General features: G+C 45.4%; 1 non-coding gene across 1 annotated transcript; it reads right to left on the reverse strand.

The window, feature by feature from the left end:
* Positions 1-10696: 10696 nt before the first annotated feature.
* Trnas-cga lies at positions 10697-10771 on the reverse strand. Its single transcript has one exon. It is a non-coding gene; the product is annotated as a tRNA-Ser (tRNA).
* Between the last annotated feature and the right edge of the window lie 669 nt (positions 10772-11440).

Genomic DNA, 11440 nt, shown 5'->3' on the forward strand with positions numbered 1-11440 from the left:
CGCAAGACTGAATGCCGCCTGGTGGCCCAGCCGATGCGTAACGCAGCAACAAAAGTATATAAGTGCAGCGGAGACGAATGGCGGAATTGTCCTAGCGACTATACGGACCGCAAATGGGGAAATCCACGGACATAAGCGTCTTTGACAAAGGGCACATGATTATGGTCCAGAGCCAGGGAACAAGCATCTCGGAAAAGGTATAACTCGTCGGATGTTCACGTGCTACTATCGTAAACATCTAATGGTTGAAGGACCGTATAACCTGTCGCCAGCCCCGATCGCGTAAGAAGTAAAAAAGCATCGAACTCAGAGATTTTTCTAAAGCCGCAGCCACGAGATTGCAGCCAGAACCAGCCATAGAGCTGCGACATCGTTTGCACAAGCATGTCTAAGATGCTGACGTCCCAGAGCCCAGAGACAAACAGGGCTCGTACAGTCAGTTCCACAAGAAAGTGCACCTCATAATTTTAAATGTAACGTCCGCAGCGGCATCTCTGATAGTGGTCTCAGAACTGCAAACAAAGCGCTTTTGCACAGTATATAGAGAAATAGTGTGAGAGATGAATGTTTCGTCGGTTGCAGTTTAAAATGAGTGCAAAATATCTGAAGCCTCACGAGGCAGTGTTCCTTGTAAATCATCCAAAGGGACCAAAGCTTTCATACGGAGCTGCTGGTAAAATTCTTAGAAATTCAAAGACATTAGTTGCAAAATGGTTCAAACGATATTTAGAGGTTGGAAACGTGGATGATTTACCGGAAATAGGGCTAAAGTGCGAAGCTATAATCAGTAACAGTAGCAATTGGATCAGCTATTAGGTAATTGTGCAATTAGTAATAACATGTATTTTCATGTAAACACATATATATAATATAGTGTCTTTTATTTCATACAGATAACGGCGTATACTTTCTTGCGGAACTGATTGTACACACAAATGAACGTGCGCTGCCTACGTGACTGCAACCACGCCAATCATAAACAGCCATCAAAACAGCCACTGCTAACGAGATGGGTTATGAGGAACAGTTAGCCGACCTATAATGGTGCGAGTTCAGAGTTAGATACAGAAGTAGCTTAGCCTTGGAGAGGTATCTGGAGTAGACTTCCATTACCAAGAATAAATTGTGATTTTGCTTTCTATCCTGCTTCCTTGAGATTTACGCCGAGTTTCATACTTTGAAGTACTTTAAGCTTGTAGCCGAGTCGCTACTTTCTCTCGTTCGTCGTCATGACTGACGTAAGACAATCTCTCTTTTTGTAAGGTGTTCTAGAGTGCTTGCTAATATGGTACGGTCGAAGAAAGCGACCTTCGTGAAGAATATCAGTACAGATCCATCCGCAACCCAGGAGAGAACAGGTCTGCAGTAGTACGAACACGCTACGCCTGCGTCTTTCGTCGCCGGCCTCGGACTTGGAACAGTTATTAGACTCAGCATACCGCCACTGCTAACAAGATGGGTTATGAAGAACCATTAGCCGAAGTATAACGGTGCGAGTTCAGAGTTAGATACAGAAGTAGCTTAGCATTGGAGAAGTGTCTGGAGTAGACTTCCATTACCAAGAATACATCGTGATTTTGCATTCTATCCTGCTTCCTTGAGATTTACGCCGAGTTTCGTACTTTGAAATGCTTTAAGATTGTGGTCGAGGCGCTACTTTCTTTCGCTGTTTGTGATTACTGACATAAGATAACCTGTCTTTTTGTAAGGTGTCCTAACATCCCCCTCTCTGGACACAACAAACCACGAGTAAACGACAAAGTGTTGGACGCCAACACCTCATCACAAACATGGAGGTCAAGGTCTTACTTGCCCTGTAAACGAGGACAGGAGGTGACCTGTGGCAGATCCGGCGACAGAGTAGAGTGCGGGAGAAGGGACGCGCGTTGCGGACTACACCGTTCATCGCACGTTGGCGAACATGGGACTCCTGCAGCAACATCGCCATTTATGATTGCAGAGGGCACGGGATCATCGAGATCGGACAGTGGACAGATGAGTCCCTTTCGTTGTTAGAGCACGTCGATGGTCACGTGCGGATGCGCCGCCATCCCAGCGGAAGACTGGCCAAAACATGCATTTCATGACGAACGTAGAACGGTAGAGGCAGTATTATGCTGTTGCTGACATTAACCTGGGTTTCCGTGGGACGTGTGATGGTAAGAGAAGGTATGAAGTCGGCTGGTCAGTGTCTGAACACTACTGTGGACCTCCTACGTCCTTGCACGCTTCATCTCTTTCCCGACGGCTTCCAGCAAGATAACTGTACGTGTCAGAAGACCAGAATTGTGCTGCAGTGATTTGAGGCGTACGATTGTGAGCTCACTCTGAAGTCTTGGACACCATATTCGCCTGATCTGTGTCCAATGGAACACGTCTGGGACGCTATCGGGCGCCAGTTCCGCGTCTACAAACCATCGGCTGTAATTTAACGGAATTGCGTGACCTGTGCGTACACATCAAGTGCCACACACCTCCAGAAAACTACCAAGGACTTGTCGAATCCATGCCACGCACAATCGCTAATGTACTGCATTCGAAAGGTGGACCATCACGGTATTAAACAGCTGGTCCTAATGTTTTGACTCATCAGTATGTTATCCAACGCCTCTCGAACAATCTGATATAAATATACTAGAGCCAATGTGATATGTTCTAGCAAAATTTTATGTTTGATTATCTATGTTTGCTGTTGTCTTTTACTTGTAACGGTGCCAAACGACATAGAAGCTTTGAGGTATGTTGGTGCTGCAGTTCGATGTACAGTGATGAGCCAAAACATTATGACCACCTGTTTAATAGCTTGTTTTTTTCCATTTTTGGAACGAAATACGTCAGTGATTCTGCGTATCACGGATCCGACCGTTTGTTGGTAGGTCTGTGGAGGTATGTGGCATTAGATGTCCACGCGTAGGTCATATAATTCGCGTAAATAATGGGGACGCCGATTTGAGTACGCGGCGATTGCGCCCGATAGCGACCCATATGGGTTTCGCAGCATTAAGACAAGGCCAATTTGGTCGCCCAGACATCAACGTGAGTTCACTGTGATGCTCCTCAAACCACTGTAGCAAAGTTCTGGCTCCAAGACGCGGACAATAATACCGCGTCGGGGAAGACATGAAGTATGAAGGGATGCAGGTGGTTGGCAGCTGTCAGCGGGCCTTCGGTTACTACCAAAGGTCCCATGCAAACGCAGGAGAAAGTCTCCCGTAGCATAATACTGCTCCCAACAGCCTGTTTCAGTGAAGCGCTGCACGTTTTGAGCCGTCATTCACCTCGAAGAAGGAGTTTTCAGAGACGACCATCGACCTAGTGTAGCAAAAATCTGATTCACTGAAAGCCCGACACGTTTTCATTGGTCGACGGTCGAATGCCAATGTCCCGTTGACACTCCAATCGTAACTGAAGATGTCGTTCTCTCAATCAGTCAGCACGTAGGTGGGGTGAACACGTAGGTGCGGTCTGCTGCTGAGCGTGTTCAACAATGTACGAAGAACGGCGTGCTCCGAAACACTTGTGCGTGCACCAGCATTGTGCTCTTTCGCCTGAAATGCCACAGATCACTATCTACCTTCTTTACAGAGCACACAAGCCTCCGAACCCCTCGTCCTGTGAATAATCGTGAATATCCAACCATTTACCGCATAGTGGTAGTTTCACTACCCTTCTATCACTTTCCATAGGTTCTGACGACAGTAGCACGTGAACATTCGACTAGCTTCGCCGTTTTCGAGGTACTCGTTCACAGGATTTGAGTAATAATAATCTTTCCTTTGAAAAAATCGCTTATCTCAGCAGATTTCCCAGTTTGCAGCCCAAATCTTCATTAGGGTGATCTCCCATCCGTCTCTGCTGCGCGTAAATACTTTTCGTAGAGCGTCTCGTGGCCGCAACGCTACCAGTCGGCATCCAACATCGCGGTGGGGAGTGGTCACAACGTTTTGGGTTATCACAGTGAGTATTTAAATGGTTGTCAGTACGTACTGAACTGCGATTTGGTTCCTAGTTTTATAGCATTTGATAATGGGATAACGTAGTCGCAAAACATATTGTGGTAGTAATTTCACACGTTTGACAACTGGTGTATAACATTCTCACTACCAATTCATGAGACAGTTTTACGATGGCTTTACAACAGATAATGATAAGGGAAAGTGACCTAATTTAATGAAAAGGTAAATTACCCATAATACTGAGGTACCACTATACATGCCTTCTTTATACAGGGTTAGCCAGTGAAACAGGCAGATTGGAGATGGCCTTGACAGATGGGATGTGAGTGGTGGGGGTAGTGCTGCCTGCATGTCCCGCCATTTAGTTGCGATGGATCGTTGGATGGGTGAACATCGCGGCTACGCGGTTAAAGCGTATTATACGAATGGTGAGAGTTTGGTGAAAACGCGACGTGCTTTTCGACGCCATTTCAATTACCACGCAACAGCCCTGTTCCCTCGGATAATGCAATTCGTTCGTGGATAAACAACCTTGAACAAAATGGATCAACGTCTAAAAAACGAGGTGGGAGTGCAAAAACCGTTCTAACCCCTCAAAACATTGCTGTTGCTCAACAGGCAATGCTCAGAAGTCCATGCCGATCTGCCAAACAATATGCTCTACGTCTTGGAATAAGTAACACTTCGGTGAGAAGAATTCTTCATCAAGATTTACATTTTCACCCATAAAAAATACAGATTGTGCAATCTCTCAAGCCAAGTGACTGTCAGAAACGATTACAGTTTTGTGAGGAAATAGCCAGAAGGCTTGAAGAAAATGACGACCAAGTAAACCACTTGTGGATGAGCCATGAGGGGCATTTCAACCTCTCTGGTTTTGTTAATAAACAAAACTTCAGATACTGGTCGGAGGAAAACCCTGGCGCACTTCATGAAACGCCTCTTCATGTTCAAAAAGTGACGGTTTGGTGCGCAATGTTGGCAAGAGGAACCATAGGCCCATTTTTCTTCGAGGATATCAATGGAAGTGCTGTGACTGTTAACTCTGTGCGTTACGTTGCAATGATCATGAACTTTCTTACGCCAGAACTCTCCCGTTTTCCAGTGAATGAACACACAATGTTCCAACAAGATGGGGCAACAAGCCACACTGCAAGAGTTGCGATGAATGCTGTGAATGTTTTGTTTCCAGATGGCGTCATTTCCCGAAACGGGGATATCCTTTGGCCCCCTCGCTCTCCAGATTTGACAACCTGCGACTTTTTTCTATGGGGTTACTTAAAAACATGAGTTTTTCAGAACGATCCACCCAGAACTATCCCAGCCCTAAAACAACGAATTCGGGACAAAATTGAAGGAATACGAGTGAGAATGCTGCAAAATGTCATGGGAAACTTCCAGGCCTGGCTGCAGCAGTGCATAGATTCCAATGGATGACATTTGGCAGACGTTGTATTCAAAAAATTATTTTTTCACTTATTGTACAGTAAATGGCTACCTTTGTACTTTATATTTATAACCATTAAATTAAAAAAAGGAATTTTCTTAAAGAATTAGTTAGTTATTTAAATCTTCCCGTTTCACTGGCTAACCCCGTATTAAAATATATTTATTTCCATGCTGAAGCATTCCATTTCTACAAAACAGAGCAACAATGAACCCTTTTCCAACTTCTTGTTCCTCCAGTTTTCAATTTGGTCTTGAGGATGACGATGTACTAGTATCTATGCACGCACATGGCCCAATACACTAATCACCTAGACGCAGATGAATGGTCATTATCTACTCCTCTTCTTCTTCACTAGCAGCACACATGTTACCACTCTTTATATTTAAAACTAGCAATCGGCCCTAGCTTCGCGGGTGAGGGACTAGGTAGCTACAGCCGGACCACTTGTGTGGTGTAGTGGTAATAAATTATGCATAAAAACTTTCCCATTCAGTCAGTCGACCAATTAGTGAAAACTGTATCCAAGTCTGTACAGTAGTTCCTTCACATATAGATAGGTCGAAGGAATTACAAAGGCTGTCCATAAAATAATGCACCGCATTTTTGTATTGAACCATTCTCCATTGAACATAATGAGAATTACACACAGGAATGAATGATGCTTTATCTACACACTCTATTTTTCCGCATAATCTCCATCCCATTCTGTGGCCCTCCTCCAGTGCGAAACAAGGGCGTGTATGCCCTGTCGGTACCAATCCTTGTCCTAGTGGCGGAGCCAGCGCTTCACTGTGTGAATCACTTCCTCATAGCCCTCAAAATGTCTTCCACGAATGGCATATTTTAATGGGGAATGACAACATCAGCTCGCTGCAACACGTCAGGTGTGACAGCCGTGGATGGTCTCCCCGACCGCTGTAAACCGTGGAACTCCGCCGAACCGCCTTCTGATGACCTCATCCTCCGTGCCCAGCGACTAACTGTACTTCTGTCGGCAGCACCTGTTCCATAGACTTTTCACAAGCGTTTGTGGATATTCCCCAGAGCTTTTTCTTTGCAATGAGAAATTCAATGACGGCACGTTGCCTGTAATGTACATCACCTACAGACGCCATTTTCAAACTGTCCTGCACCTACACTATCTGTCGGAAGTGACTCGGGAGACTTCAAATAATACATACGTAACGTTTCGGATTCCTAGCATTGTTTTCGGATGAGAAAAAAAATGCGGTGCATTACTTTCTGGGCAACCCTCGTATATACTCCCAATAAATTACGTCTACCATATCGCTTCCTTTCAAACACATTGCTCCATTTTATGTTGCCTTTAACCACACCCGATTCCTGATCTTCCATCTGTCCGCAGGAGTGTCCCAAGGACGCCCTGCTACCTTCCATCTGCTCAACAATGCCTTCTTTGCCCTTCAATTAAGCCTCCCAGCTTCCCGATGGTCTCCCACACCATCTCAATAAATTCTCCTTTTGTTGCATCTTACGGTACCTCAAACTCCACGCCGACAAAACCCATTTAATAATTACATCCTTTCTGTCTCCCTGACTTCCAATTCACCTTGAGTAATTGCAAACTAACCTGTAATGACATCGATGAGAAATCCTACTGGTTTCCAGGAAATGTAGGATTCGTGCCATTATGATGTCGTATGTAGAAAACTGCCAAAATCACCAATAAGTGCACAAACGTTGATGGAACAATAAGTTGTAATTGCAAAGGAGGCAGGTAACAGGACCGTTCAACCTTGCAAGAAAGAACAGTCAATGGTCGAAATATCGGGAGGAACTTGCCACATACGTCCTTGCGATTAAACAAGCGAAACTATCATCCTGAAAGGTATTTTGTGAGGGACCGGAACGTACAGCTACTTGCTCCAGACTTCACAACTTGGAATCTGCTAGAGAATGTGCTGATTTCAAAAACAAATCCAGTGGGTAGTACTAAGGTCCAAGCCACCAGGCCTGGTTGGCATCTTTCTCGCTCTAATGCAGCAAGCACGAGACAATTCATTTAGACTCCTATGCAGGCTATTTAAGGTTAGCCCAGCTGCAAGAATCGTTCTTAATACTTTGAGGACAGTGAGGGTTGTTTTCAGTTATGCTCCTTTGTTTTGAAGACACTAGAAAAACTTATTAATGTACACGTTAGAAAAAGGAGGCTAACCAAGTTCCCCAACATGTAAACCAACATGCGTATCAACCAGGCAAATCATGTGAAACAGCACTACATCACCTTGTTGCAGAGGTGTACTATGTACCTTCCTGGATATCGAGGGGGACCTTCAGCAATAGGACCTTAGAACCCATGGTTAGAGCCACAGAAGAACATGACACTGAGGCCGCCATATTTAGGTGGGTTAAGACCATGTTGAGTAGAAGAAAGGTAGAAGCCACCATGTTGAATAAAATAAAATGGTGGTTAACAGCACCAGATGGTGTCCTAACTACTTTGAAACGTAGTACTGAATGGACTCATTGTAGGGCTAAATACTAGAGTCTAGTTTCAGCAAGGATACACAGATGACTCAGTCACCGTAATAGTTGGCAAATTTGGTAGTACTGTTAGGACAATGGCACAATGCGCGTTGAAACAGATGCAAGACTGGTGCAGGGAACAGGATCTGAGGGGCAGCCAAAAGAAAATTGTTGTAGTACCATTTATGAGGAAGCATCTCCAGCACGTACGGCAATCTTAAGCTTTCCGATTGAATTATACCTATGATTGGTGTAGTGAAGTACGTAGGGGTAACCTGGGATGCGGAACTTCCATGGACCCCTCACATAAAGAACACATGTTCCAAGGCAAAAGGTACTCTCTGAGCAGTAGAGGAGCCTGTGGAAGAAACTGCGGTCTGAGCCCCAAGGCTATCCACTGGGTATACGCCATTTTAATAACACCTTCGATTATTTATGGGGCTACAGTGTACTGGAACAAAGTAGAACAGAATGTGGCTGTTAAGGACCTTGCTAAGGCTCAGAGACTAGACTCGTTAGCCATAACAGGCCGATGTTGTTGGATCCTGCCTAGTTGTCAAAGATGGGATGTCTAGGACACCTGCTTTCTCGGATCGCTAGACAACATTCAGGCAAATCGTATAAAAGAGTTTTATTCGAAATGAATCAATGACAATACTTAACTTTGACAATAATGCAGAAGTATCGCAAGCAAAGGGCAATATGCAAATAAGAAATCTCTTCAGTATAAGCAATTCCTAAGTCGCTGGTCTTAAAGTGCCTTCTGTGGAAGTGGGCCGCGACCAGTCGGCGCGGCGCTTATGTCCTCTTCACAGAGAGGCCGCTGCCGTCGCGTTGTCGTCCTGGAAAGGCGTCGGTCAGTGTGCAATTGGCTGACGTCTGCCCAGAGTCCTCTCTGCTCTCTTGTTTGCGTCTGGCGTGTCAGCGCTTCACTTTATGCTATGACAGATGTAACACAAATCAACTGCTACTGGACATTCTGCCATTACACCCATGGGTTAAAATGGAGGCAGCGATAGGGTCATATGACTATGAATTGGAAATACGCCGGCTGGTGTGGCCGTGCGGTTCTAGGCGCTTCCGTCTGGAACCGCGTGACCGCTACGGTCGCAGGTTCGAATCCTGCCTCAGGCATGGATGTGTGTGATGTCCTTAGGTTAGCTAGGTTTAAGTAGTTCTAAGTTCTAGGGGACTGATGACCACAGCTGTGAAGTCCCATAGTGCTCAGAGCCATTTGAGACATTTGAATTGGAAATATTGTATACTGAGACGCCCGCTAAACCCGTTAAGCAGAATAGGTGATTAGGGTTGTGGAAAGGGCCAAATAAGGTTGGGGTCAGTTTCACCTTAAAATTGAAATTTACTGTAATTTAATAGCCGAGCGGTCTTAGGCGCTGCAGTCACGGACTGTGCGGCTGCTCCCGGCGGAGGTTCGAGTCCTCCCTCGGGCATGGGTGTGTGTGTTGTCCTTAGGATAATTTAGGTTAAGTAGTGTGTAAGGTTAGGGACCGATGACATTAGCAGTTAAGTCCCATAAGATTTCTCACACATTTGAACATTTTTTTATTTCTTTTTTGTAACTTAATAACACCTTTAAACCGAAACGGCACATAGCCGAACCTTTAGAATTACGAGTTTCAAAAGGCAATTATCTCACGGCTGAAGGTCTCCAAACAGGAAATCTTAAAGCAAAAAGATAAACCTCAAGTGGAAAAAACATGCAGTTAAAATTTGCAAATAAAATAATTAACACATATATATACACAGTGAGGCTGAGAGCCCGAAGGCAAGGGTAAACAGGCAAACATAAACAAGATGCAATACAAATGGCTGAGGGACTACAATAAAATTTTCAAGATTTTAAAATAAATTACCATAACTCTTCAAAGCTAGAAGGATGTTTTTATATATATAGAATAAGGATTTAAGTGCCTGAAGGTCCATAATTGGTTTTCCAAAATTCAAAATACACAAAATCCAGTAAAAGTAAGAATTTTTTAAATCATTGGCTATGATAGATTGTAAACAAACAATTAAACACCGGTGAGCAGGATAATAAAGAAAACGGCATTCAGAAGCCTCCAGGGAGGTCAGTCTGCCTTCGTTCACATAGGTGAGACAGGTGGTGATCCCAACTACACTTGATCCGTCGGAACCCAGCCAGGGAACAGCCATGGACCGACCGACAAAACGACTTGCTTGCCACCAACCGGTACATGAAAACTCAAACACAAAAGTTACGAACGTGATTATCCACAATGAAACATGTATTAAGCTGTCAAAACTACACACCATGTTGGACAGCGACAACAGGTGGGGAAATGACACTGCCTGAAATTACTTTAGTGGCCAAGGCAGGTAACCGGAACACTAACTGCCACAAGGCAGAAAATTCCGCTGGTGCACTTGAATTGTAGTCAACCAATATAGTTAATTGCATCGGATGGTAGCTAAATTTCAGCAATAGAAACACTCAGTGAAACTTCCTGGCAGATTAAAACTGTGTGCCCGACCGAGACTCGAACTCGGGACCTTTGCCTTTCGCGGGCAAGTGCTCTACCAACTAAGCTACCGAAGCACGACTCACGCCCGGTCTCACAGCTTTACTTCTGCCAGTATCTCGTCTCCTACCTTCCAAACTTTACAGAAGCTCTCCTGCGACCTTGCAGAACTAGCACTCCTGAAAGAATGGATATTGCGGAGACATGGCTTAGCCACAGCCTGGGGGATGTTTCCAGAATGAGATTTTCACTCTGCAGCGAAGTGTGCGCTGATATGAAACTTCCCGGCAGATTAAAACCGTGTGCCCGACCGAGACTCGAACTCGGGACCTTTGCCTTTCGCGGGCAAGTGCTCTACCAACTGAGCTATCGAAGCACGACTCACGCCCGGTCTCACAGCTTTACTTCTGCCAGTATCTCGTCTCCTACCTTCCAAACTTTACAGAAGCTCTCCTGCGACCTTGCAGAACTAGCACTCCTGAAAGAATGGATATTGCGGAGACATGGCTTAGCCACAGCCTGGGGGATGTTTCCAGAATGAAATTTTCACTCTGCAGCGGAGTGTGCGCTGATGTGAAACTTTGTGGTAGAGCACTTGCCCGCGAAAGGCAAAGATCCCGAGTTCGAGTCTCGGTCTGGCACACAGTTTTAATCTGCCAGGAAGTTTCATATCAGCGCACACTCCGCTGCAGAGTGAAAATCTCATTCTAGAAACACTCAGTATTACTCACGGGAAAACCTCTCCAACAGCAAACCACCGAAACGAACCACACAACATGAATGGACGTGGCTTGGGTAGTTCAAACCACTACTCAACTTAGACGTCCCGGGTCGGTGAACCACGAAGCTTGTAGCGATCGGACAGTCCCACACACGCTCCGACACTGCGCAGGGACCGCCAGAGGACAAATCGGGAGTTGATGCACACCCACACAGCCGACTCATGAACGATCGGCGAGCCAAAACGCGTCGTCTGGTAGGACGACCGACCGATGATCCACCGAGACCGTGGTCCTGGTCGGGCGAACCATGTAGACGCAGGCCTC

The sequence above is a fragment of the Schistocerca piceifrons genome, chromosome 1 (genome assembly GCF_021461385.2).
Source record: "Schistocerca piceifrons isolate TAMUIC-IGC-003096 chromosome 1, iqSchPice1.1, whole genome shotgun sequence".
NCBI classification, from domain to species: Eukaryota; Metazoa; Arthropoda; class Insecta; order Orthoptera; family Acrididae; genus Schistocerca; species Schistocerca piceifrons.